Here is a 20,092-nt window from a genome sequence, read left to right as displayed (position 1 = left end):
TTGGTGTTCAATTTACCAACATACAGAATAACACCCAGTGCTCATCCCGTCAAGTGCCCCCCTCAGTGCCCGTCACCCATTCACCCCCACCCCTTGCCCTCCTCCCCTACCACCACCCCTTGTTCGTTTCCCAGAATTAGGAGTCTTTATGTTCTGTCTCCCTTTCTGATATACCCCACACATTTCTTCTCCCTTCCCTTATATTCTCTTTCACTATTATTTATATTCCCCAAATGAATGAGAACATATAATGTTTGTCCTTCTCCGATTGACTTACTTCACTCAGCATAATACCCTCCAGTTCCATCCACGTTGAAGCAAATGGTGGGTATTTGTCATTTCTAATGGCTGAGTAATATTCCATTGTATACATAAACCACATCTTCTTTATCCATTCATCTTTCGATGGACACCGAGGCTCCTTCCATAGTTTGGCTATTGTAGAAGTTTTATTATGATGTGTCTTGGTATAGAATTATTTGAGCTTATACTATTGGGAATTTACTCAGCTTCTCAAATCTATAGATTCATATATTTTGCCCGTTGGAGATGTTTTTAGCCATTACTTATTCAAATGCTTGTTTAGTTGTACCATCATGTTTCTCCCTGTAGAACTTGAAAAGCAAAAATGTTAGATCTTTTTTTTTTATTAAAACCTGGGCATTTGGGATACTATGTTATGAGACCTTGGATCATTTAAATCTTCTATTTCAGCTGACTTTCTCTGACACCATTCTGGTAGATGAAAAGGATGATGCTGAGATATTATCACCAGATGTGGGTAGAAGTCTAGATCCCCAACTTGGCCTCCCCTGACAACCAAGGTAGGGGGTTCCTCATTACTGCTAAGAAGGGGTGGGAATTTCAATAGGCCTTCATGGACAACCCAGTGGGCCAGAGTGCTTCACATAACCTCCACTGATGCTGCAAAGAGGGAAGTAGTTGCTTATGTACCACTGAGCAGTGCTGAAATTCCTGACTGACTTTCCACCATATCTCTTATGAAAGTATCCCAGAGGGTAGAGGAAGGGCTACCTCATTACTACTGGTGGGGATGTCCCAAATGATTTTTACTGTTACAGCTTTCTGGGGAAAGAAAGTCCCTGTTCCTTACACAGCCTTCTCTGACACTGCTCCAGTGAGTGGCTGGGGCACATCTTTACAGTCCGAGAAGGATGGCAGTCTAGGCTACTCCCATTAATTTTTATTGTCGCAAGTAGGAATAGGGCCACAGTTTATCACTGTAATGTTTGTCTAAAGTACAGTGGTTGTTGTCTAAACTTTTGTCTTGAAGGCCGTCCCTGTCCTGACCTTTGGTTAAAGGGAACAAGATTATGTTGGGGCTTTTCCTAGATTGCCAGCTCCAAGTTTAGGATATGAGACAAAAACAAAAACCAAAAAACAAAAAAGACAAACCACTCAGGGAGCTAAGCATTATATCATTCTTAAGTCCTAATGCCCCTAACTGGTTTTTGTTTTCTCTCCACCTTTCAGTTGTCTTATGATAGTTTTATATATACATCCTGAAAATTTAGTTGTATTTAGAAGGAAGAATAGGGAAACGTATGTATCTACTCCATTCTTTCCAGAAGTACTGGTCTTCTTGTCACTACCTTTTAATGTAATAATTTCACTATTTTCCTGTGTTTAAACAGAGAGATTATACTCTCTTATAAGAATGGGAAATAATCAATACTGTTCTGAGATTTTAAAAATTAAATCCTTATCATCACCATTCAATTGACAAAGTGAGTACTTATAGTACAGGATATTATATATTAGTTTCATGAAATGTTGTATGGTTCAGGAGTCAACAGTTTTAGTACGTGAATTTTATATTCAGTTATTCTTTCTGAATATTTTCTTATGCTGAGGCCCTTTTTGCAAAACTGTTACATGATTTTTTCTATATTTTCCACAAGCTTTGAGTAGTTATAAAATTGTATTATACGTTATATATCAGCTTTCTTTTCAGAAAATGGGATACCCTTTCTGCCCTCTTTCTTGTACAGGAGGAAAGACTGACAAATTCAAAACTGAAGTCATACATGCTATGAAAATCCATCTCAAAAAATTTATTCAGAGGTCACAAACCTCTTGTGGCATAAACGGCAATATAAAGAGTGCAATTTAAGAGATCTGAGACATAGAGAAATCCTTCTTCAAAGGGAGCTCAAAAATATTATAGGAAATAGCCCAGATTTAATTGGCAAGTGCTTAAGGGCTGCTCTTTGAGATACTCTTTCCTTCAGATCTGATAAGAAGTGAGAGCATTTGTAAGAAACCCCTTTGAAATATAAGGTGTTAAGATTAGGCAGCAAAACTATTAAGTGGCTTCCCTTTGTCATGCCCCGCTAGCTTATAAAGGGTTGAAAGTGTGAATTTAGAAAGCAGGTGACCTGTTAGAATATCCTAAGAGTAGGATCAGGACACAGCGAGAGTATACCAAAAAAAAAAAAAAAAGGAAAAAGCAGTAATTGAAGAGAACAAGAGCTTCATAGAGCTGACTTGAGTGGAAATCGCTCTTAGAGTGAATTTGTGCTGACAGAAAAAGAGGGTTTTAAGATGGCTTTTTGGTTTATATTTACTTTTAAAAATGAAAGAATGTCATAGATAATAGTCAGTGAAAGGGTTCCTAAAGAGGGGAAGAGTTCTTAGTTTGAAAATATGCTTGGTCGCTTTTAAACAGAATTGGAGGGTGTATACGAAAATGAATAAGGCCTGGAAGCACAACAAAACCTGGCCAATAATCTGCTTAAATAACTGTCCTGGAAGCTAGCCAAAAACAGATCAACTCTGCAAAAGAGTCAGTAACAATTGCAAGATTATTTCAAGGCAGAGTTCAAATCTACTCCATTGAACATTAAAACTGAATAATAGAAGAGCCAATATGCAAGGACATGAAAACTATTTGAAGATGCTAAATTCATCTGACAAAACAGAAAAAAAAGGTAGCAGTAATTTCTCCTCAATGAAAAAATGCATGCTCCATTAACAAAAAGAAGCAAAAAGTGGATCAATTGTGCCAAATCTAATTGATTGGAAATTTTAAGAATAGAAGCAGAGAAAAGATTCATAGATCTTGAAATAATATTTAGACTCATAAGTGTTCAATACACCATAATCATCAGTTGGAAGAGAGGTGATCTTGATTAACTATTTTTTATAAAAAGTTTTCATAAAAAGGCTCTACCACAATTATTCACATGAAGCAGTGTAATCATTTAAGAATTTGAGTACTATAGACTCATTGAGAATTAAATGGAATTGTTTGGGAATAATAAATAGTATCAGTTCTTATCTATTACTGGGATGGAAATAAACTGCATGAATAAAATGCAATAAATGATAAATTGATTTTGTTCCTTCAGCCTTGAACTGAAACACACTTATAGAGATTGCAGGTTGCATGAATTAAGGAGGGAAGTACGATAGTGCAGTGTGAATAGATATGTGTAACTTCTCAAAAGTGGTCAATCTCCTTTAGGAAAATATTTTCTGAGCTGATATGTATTGGAGTGAATTCAGTACTTCTTGCATGTTTTGCTCCTCCTATCTTAGCAGCAAATATGAAGTCACAACATGACACAGCATGAACTTTGAAATTTTTCAGGCCTAGATTGAAATTCTAGATTTGCCACCCGTTTGTTGTATGAATTTAGGATTATGTCTACTCTGAAGAATCTTCATATTTCTAATCTGCAAAATAGAGATTATAATATCACATTTGCAAAAATATTGGATTACTCTGTTAGTGTTTTCTCGAGAAAAAAAGCCAATAGGAGATATATATGTAAATTGTATCTAAGCATATGTATGTGTGTATTTGTATATATGTACGTATATACACACACAGAGACATACACACACATATATATATACATGTATACATATGTGTGTGTGTATATATATATATATATATATATATATGTAATTTACCATCAAGAATTGTCTCACATAATTATAAAGGTTGAGAAGTCCCAAGATCTGCGGTTGGCCTGCTAGAGATCCAAGAGAGCCATTAGTGTAGTTCCAGTTGGAGTCCAAAGACCTGAAAACCAGGAATACCAAACCAGGAATACCTGAAAACCAGGAATACCAATGCATTAATTCCAATACAATTTCTGGTCAGAAAACCCATGTTCCAGCTTATCAGTCAGACAGGCAAAGTTCCCCCTTAGCCTTTTTGTTCTAGTCAGGTCTTCAACTGATCGAAGAACACCATCCACATTAGTGAGAGCAATCTCTATTGTCACTGATTTAAATGTTAATCTCATTCAGAAATATGCTCACAGATATAAACCCAGAATAATGTTTGACCAATTATCTGGGCACCATCTTATGGCCCAGTCAAGTTGACACATAAAATTAATCATCACAATTACCAGTGAAGTATGTAACAGGACTAACAACATGCTAAAATATAGTAGGTGCTCAATAGATTATTAACTACAGTGCATAGTTTCCAAGCACTTAACTAAAAGCTCTCTAATCTTACCTAATAAAGATTCTGGATAGTAAAGATCTCAAGAATTTTAATTATGTGAGACACATTAATCAGAAGTCGATAGAAGGAAAGGAAAAATAGGTTTTGCAAACTCAAAAAGTGAGCATGATGTAAGTGAGACATTTGGTATTAATGATATCTAAATCAAGAACAATAACAAAGTTATCAGTTAAAACAAGACAAACCAAAAAACATGTTTATTACATCTGGGAGTATAATACTATAGAACAGACACATGGATCCCAAAGAAGAGGATTTCCTTTTTCTCTCCCTAGGAATTATACTTTTTTTCCAAAATCAGTCTCATTACACAGTACAGTGAAATACAAAATAAATCAGAAAAATTTTATTTGAGAAATGCTATCTGGAGTCCCAGAAAATCATGTAAAATTTAACAGTGCTACATAATTTGCAAACAATAATTTAAATATTCAGGATCAATACAAATATTTTTGTCTATATATTTAATGAAATTATAAATCTCTTAGTTTATTTTTTGCATACCATATTGAAAGAAAATTACCTAGGGAAAGGACAGTCTTTGCCTACTGGCCCACATTACCTGCGCACTCTGTATACAATAGCTATTACCCAATTTACATATAGATATAATAAAAAGGAAATGAAGGGTTGAAGACAAGTATCTTCATGAAATAACATTAGCAAACATTTACTCAAATCCTACTGTACTCTAGGCACAGTTCCAAGTGATTAAAATATTTTAACCTGTTTTTAATCTTTATAGTACCTCTATGAGGTAGATGCTATAACTATCCATTAAGGGTAAGAAAACAGAGGCACAGAGAAAAATAACTTGCCCATGTTTGCAGTCCTAGTAACTACCAGAACTGTAATTTGAACCCACACAGGTTGGCTCTTAACCACTATGACACACAATACTTCTCAGTCCTACTAGAACTCAAATTACCAAGGCCCATATATAATAATAGTAGAATAGGAAATATTTTCTCATTTTTATTGATGAATATACATATTATTGTTCATATATTTTCATTTATATTGGCTATACATATAACAATATATATAATTATATAGCTATTACATATATATAATGTGTATATATATTATCAATCCAAGACTTTGATTGTCATGAAATAATGAACCATGTGCTATACTGACGACATTAGTGTCCTAGGGATGCAGCAACAAACTACCAAAAACTTGGTGACTGGAAATAACAGAAATGTATTCTCAGTCTGGAGACCAGAAGTCCAAAATCAAAGTGTCGGCTGGGTCATACTCCCTCTGAAAGCGCAAGGAAGATCCCTGCCTCCTTCAGCTTCCAGATGCACCAAGTGCTCCCTGGCTTGTGGCAGCACAGTTCCAATCTTTGCTTCCATTTTCACATGGCCTTCCTATCCGTGGGGGTCCTTTTCTGTCTTTTTAAGGACTCTCATTGGATTTAGGACTTTCCCTTATCCACAGTTATCTCTTTTTGATTATTATCTTAATCATATCTGCAAAGACCCTATTTCCAAATAGGATCACATCCTGAGGTTTTGAGTAGACACAGATTTTGAAGAGACACTATTTAACCTCCTATAGTGAGGTAAACAAATCCTGCCAAAATGTTAAAAGTGCACCAATATTTTAGAGAGACTGACTCATCCTACTAAAAATCATTTAAGTATTTGTTGACTTTCATCACTGATGAACTACAAATTAGGAACCACTGATGGAATCCAGTCCATGTTATAAGAGAGAATTCAGGAAGATTCTGGCAAGAGCTAACTTACAGTTTTGAGGCACTGATTGGGAGGTGGACTGAGCAGGTATTAGAAATAAGGTGAGGTAAGAAGGGATTGAGCTAAAAATAAAGTTAGCCTTATTTATACCTGTTATATGTCAATAATATATTAATAAAGCTGGGGGAAAGAATAAAAAGTAGGAGTAGAGGAAAACAGGGTGGAAAAAAAGAAATTATGTGTACTTTTTTCATTCAACAATTTGTTTTGGGGATCCACTGATGTTGCTATGGGTTGCTATGGGTTTATCTAGTCAGTTGCTTCTAACTGCTCCAGAGTAGTTCATGGTAGAAATCCACCACATTTAACCCAGCCAACTCACCAACAAATTTACTGTGATGAACATCCTCTTGCAAGTTCTTTGATGGATTAAAATAATTGTTTGGGATATATGTCCAGAGGACTCTGTGTCTTGGAGGACATAGATAATTAATTTAAATTGCCCCACGTTGCTCTTCAGGATTGGTGTAGCTTTCTACATTATCATGAGTAGCAGATGAGAATCCTATAATAACACATCCTTTTTCACTCTTGACATCATCTAAGTTTTCTAATAAGATGTCACTTGTTACCTCATAGTCATTTTAATATATATTTCTCTGATTACTAATGAAATGTTAAGATTCCTCTTCTGAAAATTGCCAGTTCATAACATCTGCCCATTTTTCCACTGAGGTTTTCATTTGTTATTTGGTGAAATCTGGAAGCAAGACAAAGCAACTGGGGCAAAGAAATGAAAAGAGAGAAAGGATAAAGACAAAATATTCCAGAAGAACATCAGACTAATATGGCATACAAATCCTTAGGGGTAAGAGTACTCCATATAGTAGTATATTCTCTCCCTCCATAGAGAGAATGACCTTACATAGCTTGAGATCAAATCTTCTATAGACTTGCATAAAGATTCTAGAGAGATTTATTACAGGAAAGAAAGAAGTAAATAAAGATAAAGTTGTTGTCTTCCTAAGCACAATCGAAATGAAATGAAGTTGAGAAAAAAACTATGTGGTATATTAGCCCAGAACTGACTCCCAGTAGAGTTCAGGAAATCTCTATCACTTCCACCAATTAAAAGTGACAGCCTCTGTTGGAAAAAAAAACACTGAGAAATAAAATATAACTGATGGTTCTTCAGTACTATGGGAATGGATTCGATGTTTCAAACGATACTGTCTGCTTTTTTTCCCTGATTTAGCATGGCATGCGTGATCACAGGATAAAGCTCTTCTCATTTGTCTACTGTCATCCTTTAAATACTCATGGATAGAGGTTAGTTTGGCTGCCCTATCCAGGTATTTTAAAAACTCTGTTATAAAGCTGCCAATTACATGAGTAATTAAGAGAAGTTACCCAAACACACAACTATACAGTGCCCATTAACTCAAAATATGAAAGATGAGAGAAAATAACTATCAGGGAAGTGCACCTCTGGTTACTATATCCACTGCAATGACAACTGGGATATCAGAGGCCCAAGGGCTTTGAACCCCAAAGACAACTCTTAAATGACTCATTCTCTGATAATGGTTTCTTCTCTGCGAGATGCTGAGTCACTTTTCTTAAATTGAAGATACAGATTACAAATGATGGTTAGAAAGGATGTCCAAGGTAGAGGCAGCTCTTTACCAGTTTATAATTTAACTTTATGAACCCATTGGATGAGTTTTAATTTCCTCTCAGAATATTTTTTTTGAGAGAGAGAAAGAGAGCAAAGACACTCATGAATGGGGGTGGGAGGAGGCTACAGGAGGGGCAGAGAAAGAGAGAAAATCTTAAGGAGGCTCCATGCTTGGGGCTCCATCTCACAACCCTGAGATCCTGACCTGAGCCAAAATCAAGGCTTGGACAGTTAACCAACTGAACCACCCAGGTGCCTCTTTCCTTTCAGAGGCTAATCTTTTTTATAATTTTTTTTTTTTTTTTATGATAGTCATACAGAGAGAGAGAGAGAGGCAGAGACACAGGCAGAGGGAGAAGCAGGCTCCATGCACCGGGAGCCCGACGTGAGATTCGATCCCGGGTCTCCAGGATCGCGCCCTGGGCCAAAGGCAGGCGCCAAACCGCTGCGCCACCCAGGGATCCCCAGAGGCTAATCTAAAGAAACTACTTAATTCATATTGGTCTTTGATAATTGTACTAGATTTTTGGTACTTACTGACAAATATATATTCTGCCCTTTTACATTTATGTGGAAAATGCCTCATGCTTTCTTACTTCTGAAATTGGACATAAATACAAACAAATCTTAGTTAAAAGTTGGTTTGTGCTTTAAAACCGACAATATATCAAGAACTCTTACCCTTTTCCAAAAAAAAAATCAATAAGCTTCTAGAAATTAAAATATCCTATCTTAATAGCTTAATTTTCCTTGTATGCATATCCAGGGCTTCCTTTGATAGGTATGAATAGCAGATTATTGAGCATGGAAATAACACATCCCTAAACCCATAGGATACTTTTAGGTTTATATTTGAGGACACTGAAGACTTGTCATCACTGCAGTTCTTAGCCATTTCAATAATTCTTACGGTATATGTACAAGTTTTCTATCCATTGAATAATAGTTATATCTCTATAGCAGCTTAGAGGTTTCAAACAAAATAATGATACCTTTCCTAATCTGACTGATCCAGAGAATTAGAGAGGGTCATCCTCAAATTAATTTCACTTCTAATTTCTTCACCTGCAAAATGAAACTGGTTACAGTTTGCAACTACCCCCTAGTGTAGCTTAAAAGAGATAATCCATGTGAAACACTTTGAACCACTCCCAAAATATATCAGGTGTTTAGTAAATGTTGGTGTAGTTATTAATATCACTATGAAAGCTTCCCGTAATCCATTGACTCTACAAGGACATGAAATCAATTATTTCTCCCACCTTCTAATTGTCTTCATCTCCACAATAAACCTTTCTTCTATTTGTACCCAGTATAAATTTTATGGGCAATCAGTAGAGTCACATTTTCAATTTTTTTAGCCTCTCTGGCTTCATTGTACCCACAACTCTTGTTAGGTCCAACTTTCTGACTACTGCATTCTGCACTTGTGTAACTGAATGTGGATGAACACACACACACACACACACACACACACACACAAAGGCATTCTGATTTGTGTAACTTTAAAAGTAATACCAGCAATCTTTTTGTCTCCAAAATCCATTTTTATATGAGTATATTACAGAGCCTAGAACACTGCCAGGCTCATAATTGGCACCATTAGTACACACTTGTTGAATGAATGAATGAATCACTATAGAAAGGACATTGTCTTTAAAATGGACAAGAAACTGGAAAATAAAGCAGAAAGGTCCCATTTCTTTAGCAAATAGGAGAGATAGGGCTGAGGTTAGCAACGGGTAAAATGAGCAATAACAGATGTTTCCCACGTGGGAGAAGGACTTTGGGTGATAATGAGCCAACAGAGACAGACCAAGCTATAAGAGGTTTTGAAATTAATCAGCCTTAGATGGACATATCTTGGAAATGCCCTGTAACTCAATTAGGGAAACTTACTGTTATCTTTCTCTTGATAGTAGAACCTGGAGAGAGAAAGGGAAATGAAGTAATATGAGACACTGGATTCTCAACAGTAGTGATTGAGGCAGTGAAAACTATGCAGGAAGCCTGAGCCTGAAGTTACCCAAATTTGACCTCAGAGGATGCACCAGTGACAATATAGGGAAGACTGTAAGTATTCTCATGTAAAATAGAGCATTGAAACATAAGCAAGCACCAGGAAGTCTTGAATTTAACCATGACAGTATTTAATTGAGTCACAATCATTAATGACTTGCACCTAAGGGTTTGGTTTAGGTTTGGTTTGGGTTTTTTTTTTTTTTAATAAAAGGTTTTATATGAATTTAGGCACATTTGTTCTCAATTTCTTTCAACACTTCCTACATTCTTATTTTGGAAATAGAATTTTCAGTCTCAGGCCTCTGTTTTTTGCCCAAAAACTCCTAGCAAATGACAAATTAAAGGACCAATAAAGAAACTAAAACTTCTCTGGATTCTATGGTTTTCTATAAAACCTGAATTAGACTCATTTTACACAAGTTAGCACTTATTTTATAAGTATTATGGACATTTAAGCTATCTCATTTATCAGTTAATTTTTAATATATACTTCTGCAGAAAAGATGAGATGGGGGAAAGATATTCTCCTGAGGAGAAGAATATCACACAGGTGGATAAGCTGGAAACAGAAATATATCACTCAGGGTTTTTAACAAAAGAACTAAAAGACAAAAGGTAGTCTGTGTAGCTGATACAGAAAAGAAATTTACTAAATGAAATGACCTGGCTCTTGGCCCAAGTGAGCCAGACTCAAATACTTTGCAGAAGGCAATGCACAACCACTCCAAGCGGACTGTTCTGTTGAACCTTCATTTCTTTCCACTGTCCAGTGTCTATGAGAACAAGCCCAGCCACAAGAATCTCCAGCCCTGGCATTTCCAACAAATGAAATGTGTCTACTACAACATTTGTCAGATTAGTTCTCCCAAGCTTGGTCCCTTCTTGTTCTCTGATTAATAGGACTTAAATTACATGCCAAGCTAATTAATGAAGTCACACAACAAAATTCTAATGATTTCTAAGGTCCTCTCCAGATCTGGAAATCCAACATCACTTAAATCACACTCTTGTAAATAGTGATACATTCAAAATTTGGGATCCCAAATTAAATATTTTTATCACTGCATTGATTTTTCAGGATGAAATAATTTTTTTCTCTTCCTGTCTTGATCATCTTTATAAGTGAAAAGAATATAGCTTTTAAAAATTAGCTTTTAAATGCAAATGTAATATTTAAATGTATTATTATTAACATAGATTGCTGCCACCTCATCACTCTCGATGTTGGCCTCTTCTTCCTTATATCTGGAGACCACCAATGCCAATTTGGTGGATTTCTTTTTTTTTTTTTAAGATTATATGTATTTATTCATGAGAGACAACAGAGAGAGAGGCAGAGACATAGGCAGGGGAAGAAGCAGGCTCCCTCCCGGGAGATCAATGTGGGACTTGATTCCAGGACCTCAGGATCATGACCTGAGCCCAAGGCAGATGCTCAACTGGTGAGCCACCCAGATGCCCCTCTGGTGGGTTTCTTTATAGATTTCACTTTCAATCCTGTTAAGATCTGAGAAACTGAGCTAGTAATTAATGTTATGGCTAATTAATTAGATAAGTATTGATTTCCAATAACAATTTTATACCAAGAGATCCTTGAAAAAAAAAGATTTTCTAAAAGCAGATATTGACTATTACATTTAATAAATTATGAGAGTTTTAAAAAGCAAGATATGCCACAATCTCATTTAGCAAAAGAAAAAAACTTAAGAAGAATCTTCTGAAACTCAAAAAAAGCATTTTATTTACCATCATGTTTAATATCAAATCTTTATTTTCAAGTAGACATTTACACAATTAAATTTGCAGATAATAAACATTGATACCATAACACCGCACCAATTTAACATATTTACAGAGTATTTTAAAGGCATTTCTATAATGTGATCTTCAGTGTCATGTCTACAGAAAGCAGTATCTTCATTACAGAATATTAGTAGAAAATACCACATTTTTTTCTCTTACTCTGTGTCATATTCCAGAGGTCAATACCCTGAACATATAGATAATAGGAACTGCAAATGATTAATTGTAGTCCTGAATATAAATCATTTAGTAATGTACAGCCTCATGTGTTATGTATCACTAATGAAATGTGGTGGATCTATCTATAGTCAAACTGCTGTGCTGAGACCCTACCTAGGTCCACAACATAATAGCTGTATGATCTGTGGCAAATTACTTACTCTCTGCTTCAGTTCCTGCATTGTTCATGTTTATTTTTTCCCCTCATTGTTAATTTTTAAATGATCATGAGAGTCAAAAGAACCTAAGTCATGTTAACTGTTGTGAAAATAAATGAATCAATTCATGTAAAGTGCCCACACAGTCTTTAGTATATACTAACAGCTCAATAAATGTCATTTATTATTGCTGTTATTGTTTTAAAGATTTTATTTATTTGATAGAGAAAGAGTGCACAAGTGAAGGGGGGATGGGGCAGCAGTGGAGGCAGAAGCCAACTGTTTGCTGATCAGGGAGCTCAGTATGGGGTTCAATCCCAGTACCCTCAGATCAGGACCTTAGCTGAAGGCAGACACTTAACCAACTGAGCTGCCCAGGCAACCCATTGTTGTTTTTATTATTACCTCAGTATTATTATTGTTATTATAAGTAGGTTTCTATGAATGAAAAAATCACCTTCACAAACTTGCATATATAATGAATAAAACTTTGATTTGAATATCTATAATTAGGTACAGTGTTCTAATGTCGAAAGGTTTACATTATAACTACCTAAAACTTTCTGGTATGTACTTGTAGCCTTTAAACCAATAATTTCTGTAATCCAAATAGTCCATGTTATTTTCTAAGCATCTTATCACACTTCTCTGGGCTTAAGCTCCTATTCAAAACACCCAGGTAGGGGGAAACTACTTTTTTTTAAGGATGCTGAGCACCATTTATTAAAATTAATATATTAAAAGAATGGAAAGTCAATGACATGTGTTTTGTAATTGGTATGCTATTATAATAAAATATTTACAAAATTTCAGTCTCTTAAAATTTCTCAAGGACCATTCTAGAATATTAGCACAGCTCTGTAGGATGGGTCTTTCCCTGTAAGAATCTCTGATTGACTGATCCCAATGGACAGGAATGATGTCTTTCTGGTCTACCACCTTATTCTCAGTGTTTGATTCAATGCCTTCAAATTATATAAGTGCAATATTATTTTTTAATAACTAAATGAGCTCTCACTGATGTCACTGCCCACTGCTTTCCCCATGTAGATTGGTTCTTTGTCTTTTCACCAGGGTTTGCTGACTGCAGTATCTGAAAAAGACAGGCCCAGCATCAAACTACACCTCCCAACTCTGCAATTACTGAAATCAGGAAGGAAACTTACCAAGGGACAGCCATTTTGAGCTGATTCTTAGATTCTTTATCTTATGAAATTTAATTAGGAGAACCAGAGACTAAAAACAGTGAGAGAGTGGAGAGCCCTACACTTTAAACATTGGAATGCCAGGGAGGGGCCAGGGGGAGCCATCCCTACCAGCTATGGGAGGAAGGAACCGAGAGCTTAAAGAGTGAGAAAGAATGAAGCAAATAAACAAGAGAGAAGCCAAGAAGCATCAAGAAGAGAGAGACAGTGTCTTCTGTGGGATATAGAGAGGAGTCTTGCTTATTGACTTTGCTAGTTCAGTCCCTGAGAAACATGGATTAACTTCATTTTCTGTCCTGGAGTAGCCTCATATTTTGATAGAGAATCAAGAGTACCAAGTTGAAATACATTTCACACTGCATAGTTTTGATAAGACACTGGGTGTCATTCTGGCTATAAATTCCAAACAGAATTCCATAGCCATTTCTGCTACTTTTAAAACCACACTGACTTATCCTTACAGGAGACCAGGAGGAGCCACTAAATATGTCAGTATCATCTTACTTTATATATTCATTTGGTTCTATTTAGTCCCATTTTATATTTTGTTCCAAATAAAATTCCCTTTCTAAACTGACCCATTTCCTATTTTTAATTATTTCTCTTTTTCTTGACCTCTTCCTGATTTCTCACAGACCCAGTGAGTCCTCAATCTAAAATTGGACACCCAGTAAAATGAACAGTCTGCCTCTTGCAAAATGTCTTCCATTAATTCTCCTTTTTTAAAAATAATTAGATATATTATTTTCATAAGGCTTGCTAGTGAGGGGGGTGATCTATGCTGAGTAGAAGGGTTCCTACTATCTAGACTGCTATTTATAATTTTCAATATCTTGCTTATCCATATTTGACATTTGATCATTTATTGCATCACTTCTAGAAAGCTATTTTATACTAACCTTATACTTGTCTAAATTTATTTTTTGTTCATTTTTTTCAAGTAGATTCTCTTGTTTACAATATCATTTGTTATATTTATAATTTTCTATTTTACCAAATTAGTCACCAACTAGGCAGCACTATTGTATTGAATGGATATAATATATACTTTCATCTAAGTCTTTATTTAATACAACAAATAAGACAATACCACCAACAACCTGCTTAATGCACTTCAGTCACTCCCTTATATTTATTTAGAATAGTCTTTTTTATTTTGTTTTCCTGTCAGTAACTTCTGCTTTCACCTCAGAGTTCTTTGATCTAAACCATATTTCTACAATGTTTTGATCAACATTCTGTGATATAAAACCTTTAGCCTCACCAAGATGAAATTATAGTACTTTTTGCTCCTTGTCTCTTATTATCTAGGGCAATCGCATTCGTAGGGGGAAAAAAATCCAGTTTAAGTTGACAGGACTTGTCAGCTTGGATGAATTATTGCAATAATACGTCACATATTGCCAAGGTTAAAAAGCTGCTTCTACCCTGTTCAGCTTCTCTCTTCCACAGGAGACTCTATGTTTGCCCTTTTTCAGTCTTTACGATTGACCCTCATTATTAGTAAATTCTCAGAAGTAATGGATAGTGCTCTTTGCTGTCTACAACCAATTCCTTAAGTGTGCCAAGACAGCAACACGCCTATGCTGGAACACGTTTCATTTGCTAAAGCAACTTTCACACCATTCCACCTATTTAACAATGGCCACTGATGGCAGAATGTAAGTGACCTTCCAAGGGAAGCCAAAAATTTTTAAAGTAATTTTTTGAATAGTCTTTTGCAAATTATCTGGCAAGAACTTCCCTTTTTCATATCTTAGCTCTTTTTAAACATCTTACTTAGCTTATCTTTGTGATTAAAGACTTTTGTATATTCCTTTATTCCTTATGTAAACCGCACCACTTTGTGTGCCTATGCAGCTGTTCAGAGATTGCATTAAACCTCTGAGAGCAAAAGATGTCAAGTTTCTCTCATAAATAATGTTGAATAAGAAATCAAGGTGTTTAAATGGTACACACTACCTGCTTTTCCAGATGTTACCTTTTCTTACCTCCAATAAATCTCTGTTTACCATGGGCAAATATTATGCACTATCAACTACATACTCTCACCTTGAAAGTCAGCTGTATATTTGGAAAAATCATAGAACTAGAAGTTTCTTAATTGCCTTAGTTAATTGATGCCTCTGCCTCCAAATTATCATGGATTTAAATTATTGCACATATGCAAGAGGTTTGCCTCTTAAAAAAGCATTTAAAAGGAGGAGAAAACACAATAACCTCTCTTGTCAAAGTACTCTACTGATCCATTATTTGTGAGTTTATGAAGTTCTTTCCAACATACAAACAAGTACTGTGGAAGCCATTTTAAATGTATCAAAAGTAAGTCCTCTAATTTTTTTAAGGAAAATACAATGTGCAGAATACTGACAAAATGGAATATATTATTAAAGAATGCTATCAAAGATGGCTCTTTTAATTTCAATATGTTATGGTGACAAATGGCTTGCAACAAAGCAAAGACATACAATTCGTCTTGTAACTATTCCCTTGCCGATTTGCTTGGCTAAATCTAGGTTGGGTCAGGAATAAAATATACATTTTGATTTATTTTATGTCCTTACATATTTAAGATGAAGTCTAGTGAAAAGTGTAGACTACTGACAGTATTTATAATAGCAGACAATTTCTATTTAATCTATATTTTGCTCTTAAAATTTATTTAAAAATTTTCTATAACCTTACTCCTAATATTTGGGTTAGTAATATTGATAACACACTATTTACATGGGCAATGTATTATGCATTAAAAGGACATATACAGGAAATCTCTGTTATAGTACTTCAAAAACTTGAGTATAAAGTATGTATATGTAGGCATTTTCAAGACTTAAATTCATCTTCCTCATACTTTATTATGAAAGTCCTAGGCATTTATAAGTGAAATATTTCAGAATTTAGAACAAACCTAAGGATATGTATTAAGTATACTTTAAGTATGTGCAATAATGATTCTTGGTAGGAGTTTTTGTTTTTGTTTTCTCTATAGTCTCAAATATTCCTTAAAGTGGGTTGTTCTAAAGTCTGGACTGAGAGGGAGGTACTAAGAAACCTAATTATAGTCACCAACAGATTTGAGTTATTATTCAGTCTAGCTTGAATGTTAGTAAAATTGATATTTGATTATTAGCCTTTGATCCTTATCTCTAAGTTCCAAATATCTCTAAAAACAAGAGAGGAACAAGACATAAGATTATCTAAATTCCCTCCCACCCCCCAACCAAATTCATGAGATTTACAATATTTAGAGATACCACAACCAGAAGAACTGAAACAGAAATGGCTAAAAGAGATTGACTCAAAGAAGTATATGGTAGGAATGTGGTGGGAGGTATAGAGATATTTTTTTATTTTTGTGTCACTTTGTTCTATTCAATTTTATCACATGCATTTCTTGTTTTAATGAAAATAATGTAAAGAAAGTGACTATATATACCCTGAAGGGACATGTCCAACAATATGAAAATATGAATCAAAAAGTTATCTATGAAGAAATTGTTTATAGTTTCCAGATACGAGAAACTATCTGCCTAATATAAAAGGAAAGTGGTAAAACTATGATACATCTACACAATGGCATTGTGTACTTATGTAAAAGAATCAAGACTTATGTACTTATGTAAAAGAATCAAGACTCTGTGACTTTTTGTGGAGTAGTTTACAGGATAAATGACTCAGTGAGAAAAGCTATGTGCAAGAAAGCTCTATGATATGACATTTTTTGTCATATCAGAAGAAAGAAGAAGAAGAAGAAAGGAAAAATCAGAAAATACATGTATCTGCTCACTTGGGCACAAAATAATCAGATACTATTGATAACGGTTACCTTCCAGGGTGGGTGGGAATGGGAGGAATTAGTAGAGAATAACATATTTCTGACAATACCTTCTTTTACAGTTCTAACTTTCAGAATCATGCAAATATTTCACATAGTCAAAAAGAAAATTAAAAGGAGGAATTCTGAAATAAAAAAACAAAAAAAAACTGGGTGACGGGCACTGAGGGGGACACTTGATGGGATGAGCACTGGGTGTTATGCTATACGTTGGCAAATTGAACTCCAATAAAAAAATAAAAATAAAAAAATAAAAATAAAAAAATAAAAACAAACTGAAGCCATATTTTAAATTAATACTATAATCAATCACACTATGAGGGTAGTAGGGAGTGGGAGTGAAAGAGGAATAACCCTGGGCAACTTTCAAACATAGCGTTTAGACAATGTATCCACAGGATAAAGAAGAAGGAAAGAAAAGAAAGAAAGAAAGAAAGAAAGAAAGAAAGAAAGAAAGAAAGAAAGAAAGAAAGAAAGAAAAGAAAGAAAGAAAGAAAGAAAGAAAGAAAGAAGAAAGAAAAGAAAGAAGAAAGAAAGAAGAAAGAAAGAAAAAAGAAAGAAGAAAGAAAGAAAGAAAGAAAGAAAGAAAGAAAGAAAGAAAGAAAGAAAGAAGAAAGAAAACCTAAACAAATGGTAACTCTAGTGAGGAGGCTCATTTTTCACAGACACATGGGCCAGCAATTCAAAATTATTGTGTATTCTAGTAGCAAAAAATTAGGTAAATATATTTTGGATAATTAGAGGCAGGTTTCTCACTCTTGGAGAAGTAAGCTGCAAATATGGATGTAGAGAAGGATTAAAACAAACCCTCTGGTGTTAAATTGGAATATAAGATATGCATGGGAACCCATGGTGTTTGAGATAGATGGATAGATATAGAATTAGAAAGTGCTCTAAGTGCTGGTGAAGGTCACTGAGAAGACATGAGCATCAGTTGACCCATGAGCTCCCCAGGGTGATTGGAAAATCATCACCTCCCCCCTTGTCCTTGGAATATGGATTTTGCTTGCCTTTCTTGCTACCAGAGACTGCTCTAAGAACACAGCCTTGAGTTTGTGATGGGGGTGAGACCACCTATACAGTATATGAATCTGAATCCAGTTTATGCCTCATGAAACTTCTTTAAGATTTGGCAGGTGATGATCCAGTCACCTTATGCCACCCAAGACAAGCCTCATATGTAACTTCACTTTGCTTATTAAACCTGCCACCTACCAATTGGGAGTGGCCTGTCTCTTTCTTCCATCTCTCCCTGCCCTCTGAGTACAAGGACTGGTTTCAGGGTACACCCAGGAAGCCTGAGAAGGTTGTGAACCAACATAAGGTTGGTTGGAGTGATGACACTCCAGTAGCATACCTTGATTTCTAAATATAATTCTCCACTAAATATCTTTCTAGAAATCCCTAATTCCAGAGATAGAGTAAAGAAAGCATGAGCTAAATCTGGAACATATTATTATGACACAAAGTAAGGAGGTATCAAAAGAATACAGAAAGAGTCATCAGGACTTGAGGCTTCTAGTAGCCAAATATGGGTTGTAATTCTTTGAATAAAATAAGAATCTTTGAGTCCAAAGATATAAAAGAGAACTGGAGGGTGCCTGGGTGGCTAAAATCAGTTAAGCTTCTGGCTCTTGATTTTGGCGAAGGTCATGATCTCAGGGTTGTGGGATGGAAGCTTTGGGCTCTGCACTTAGTGGGGTAGGTAGATTGATATTCTGTCTCTCTCCCTCTCCCCCTCCCCTTGCTTGCACACTCTTTCTCTCTCTCAAATGAATAAATAATCATTACGAAATAAATAAAGGAGAATTGAGAAAGTAACTCTGTAATCAACTAATTGCAAGGAATGATAAAATAAGAAAATCATTATTTTCAACTATTACAACAAAAGTTGATTCTAAAAAGAATCCTCAGTGGGCACTAAAACTAACAACTGCTAAAAAGTTAGGCAAAAATTCTAATAATAGCAGAATACTTTAATAGTTTCAAAATTTCTGTCCATACATATTATTTACAAAGGAAAAAACTAAAATTATAATGGAGGAACCTGACAAACACCACAGACAGAGCTAATAGCACCAAAAATGGGACAAAATCCATCCTGTGTCTACCAGTATTATGCATTGAGAAAAAGACATCACTTCTGCAGTATTTTCCTCAAAACCAATAGCCTGACTTTAATAATGAAATAATATTAAAAAATCCAAACTTTGTGAATTCTATAAAATAACTGCCATGTTTTCTTCAAAAATATAAACATCAGTAAGCACAAAACAGTCTAATCAATTTTTCCATATTAAAACAGATTAAAAAGACAAGACCACTAAATGCAACACATGATCTAGGATTTTTTTTTTTTTTTTTTGCTACGATGGGCAATATTAGGACAATTGACAAAATCTAAATAAGTCTATAGATGAGATAATAATATAGTATCAATGTTAATTTCCTGATTTTGGATTTCCTGATTTTATATACTGGGAGTATATAAGAAAATGTCCTTATTTTAGGAATTATATACAAAAGAGTAAATAAACATGCTTTCCGCAATCTACTCTCAAATGTATAGAAAAAATGTGTGTGTGTACATATGGGGAATCTAAGTAAAGGGAATTGTTTTTTCTATTCTTTCAACTCTCTCTCTCTCTTTTTTTTTTTTTGTAGTTTGCCCATTCCTTTATTTATGGTAAAAGCCTGACTTAATATGCTAAGTCACCATTACTTTTTAATCCTCCCACAAAGCTGTGTACCCCAGTCCATTACAAGTTACAGACGTATTTAGTTTTGGCAACACATAATACAGTTCACATAAAAATCCAGATTTCTATCTTCTCTTGAGAAAATAATAAACTGAAGCCCTGGGCACATTGAGCTCAAATAATGAGCCAGGTTTGAATCGTGTGCCCTCCTTATAGGGGTCAGGTGCTCTCCAGCTGCCACCATTCCCACAGACTGGCTA

General features: G+C 35.0%; 1 long non-coding RNA gene across 1 annotated transcript in view; it reads right to left on the bottom strand.

The window, feature by feature from the left end:
• LOC144296473 (uncharacterized) overlaps positions 1–20,092 on the bottom strand; it is a 288,654-nt gene that overhangs the window by 65,127 nt on the left and 203,435 nt on the right. The window contains exon 4 of the long non-coding RNA XR_013363583.1: positions 9,791–9,816. This is a non-coding gene — a long non-coding RNA (uncharacterized LOC144296473). The remainder of the gene's footprint in view (positions 1–9,790; positions 9,817–20,092) is intronic.

The sequence above is a fragment of the Canis aureus genome, chromosome 24 (assembly GCF_053574225.1).
Source record: "Canis aureus isolate CA01 chromosome 24, VMU_Caureus_v.1.0, whole genome shotgun sequence".
Lineage (NCBI taxonomy): Eukaryota > Metazoa > Chordata > Mammalia > Carnivora > Canidae > Canis > Canis aureus.
This window is presented reverse-complemented; position numbering and strand designations above follow the sequence as displayed.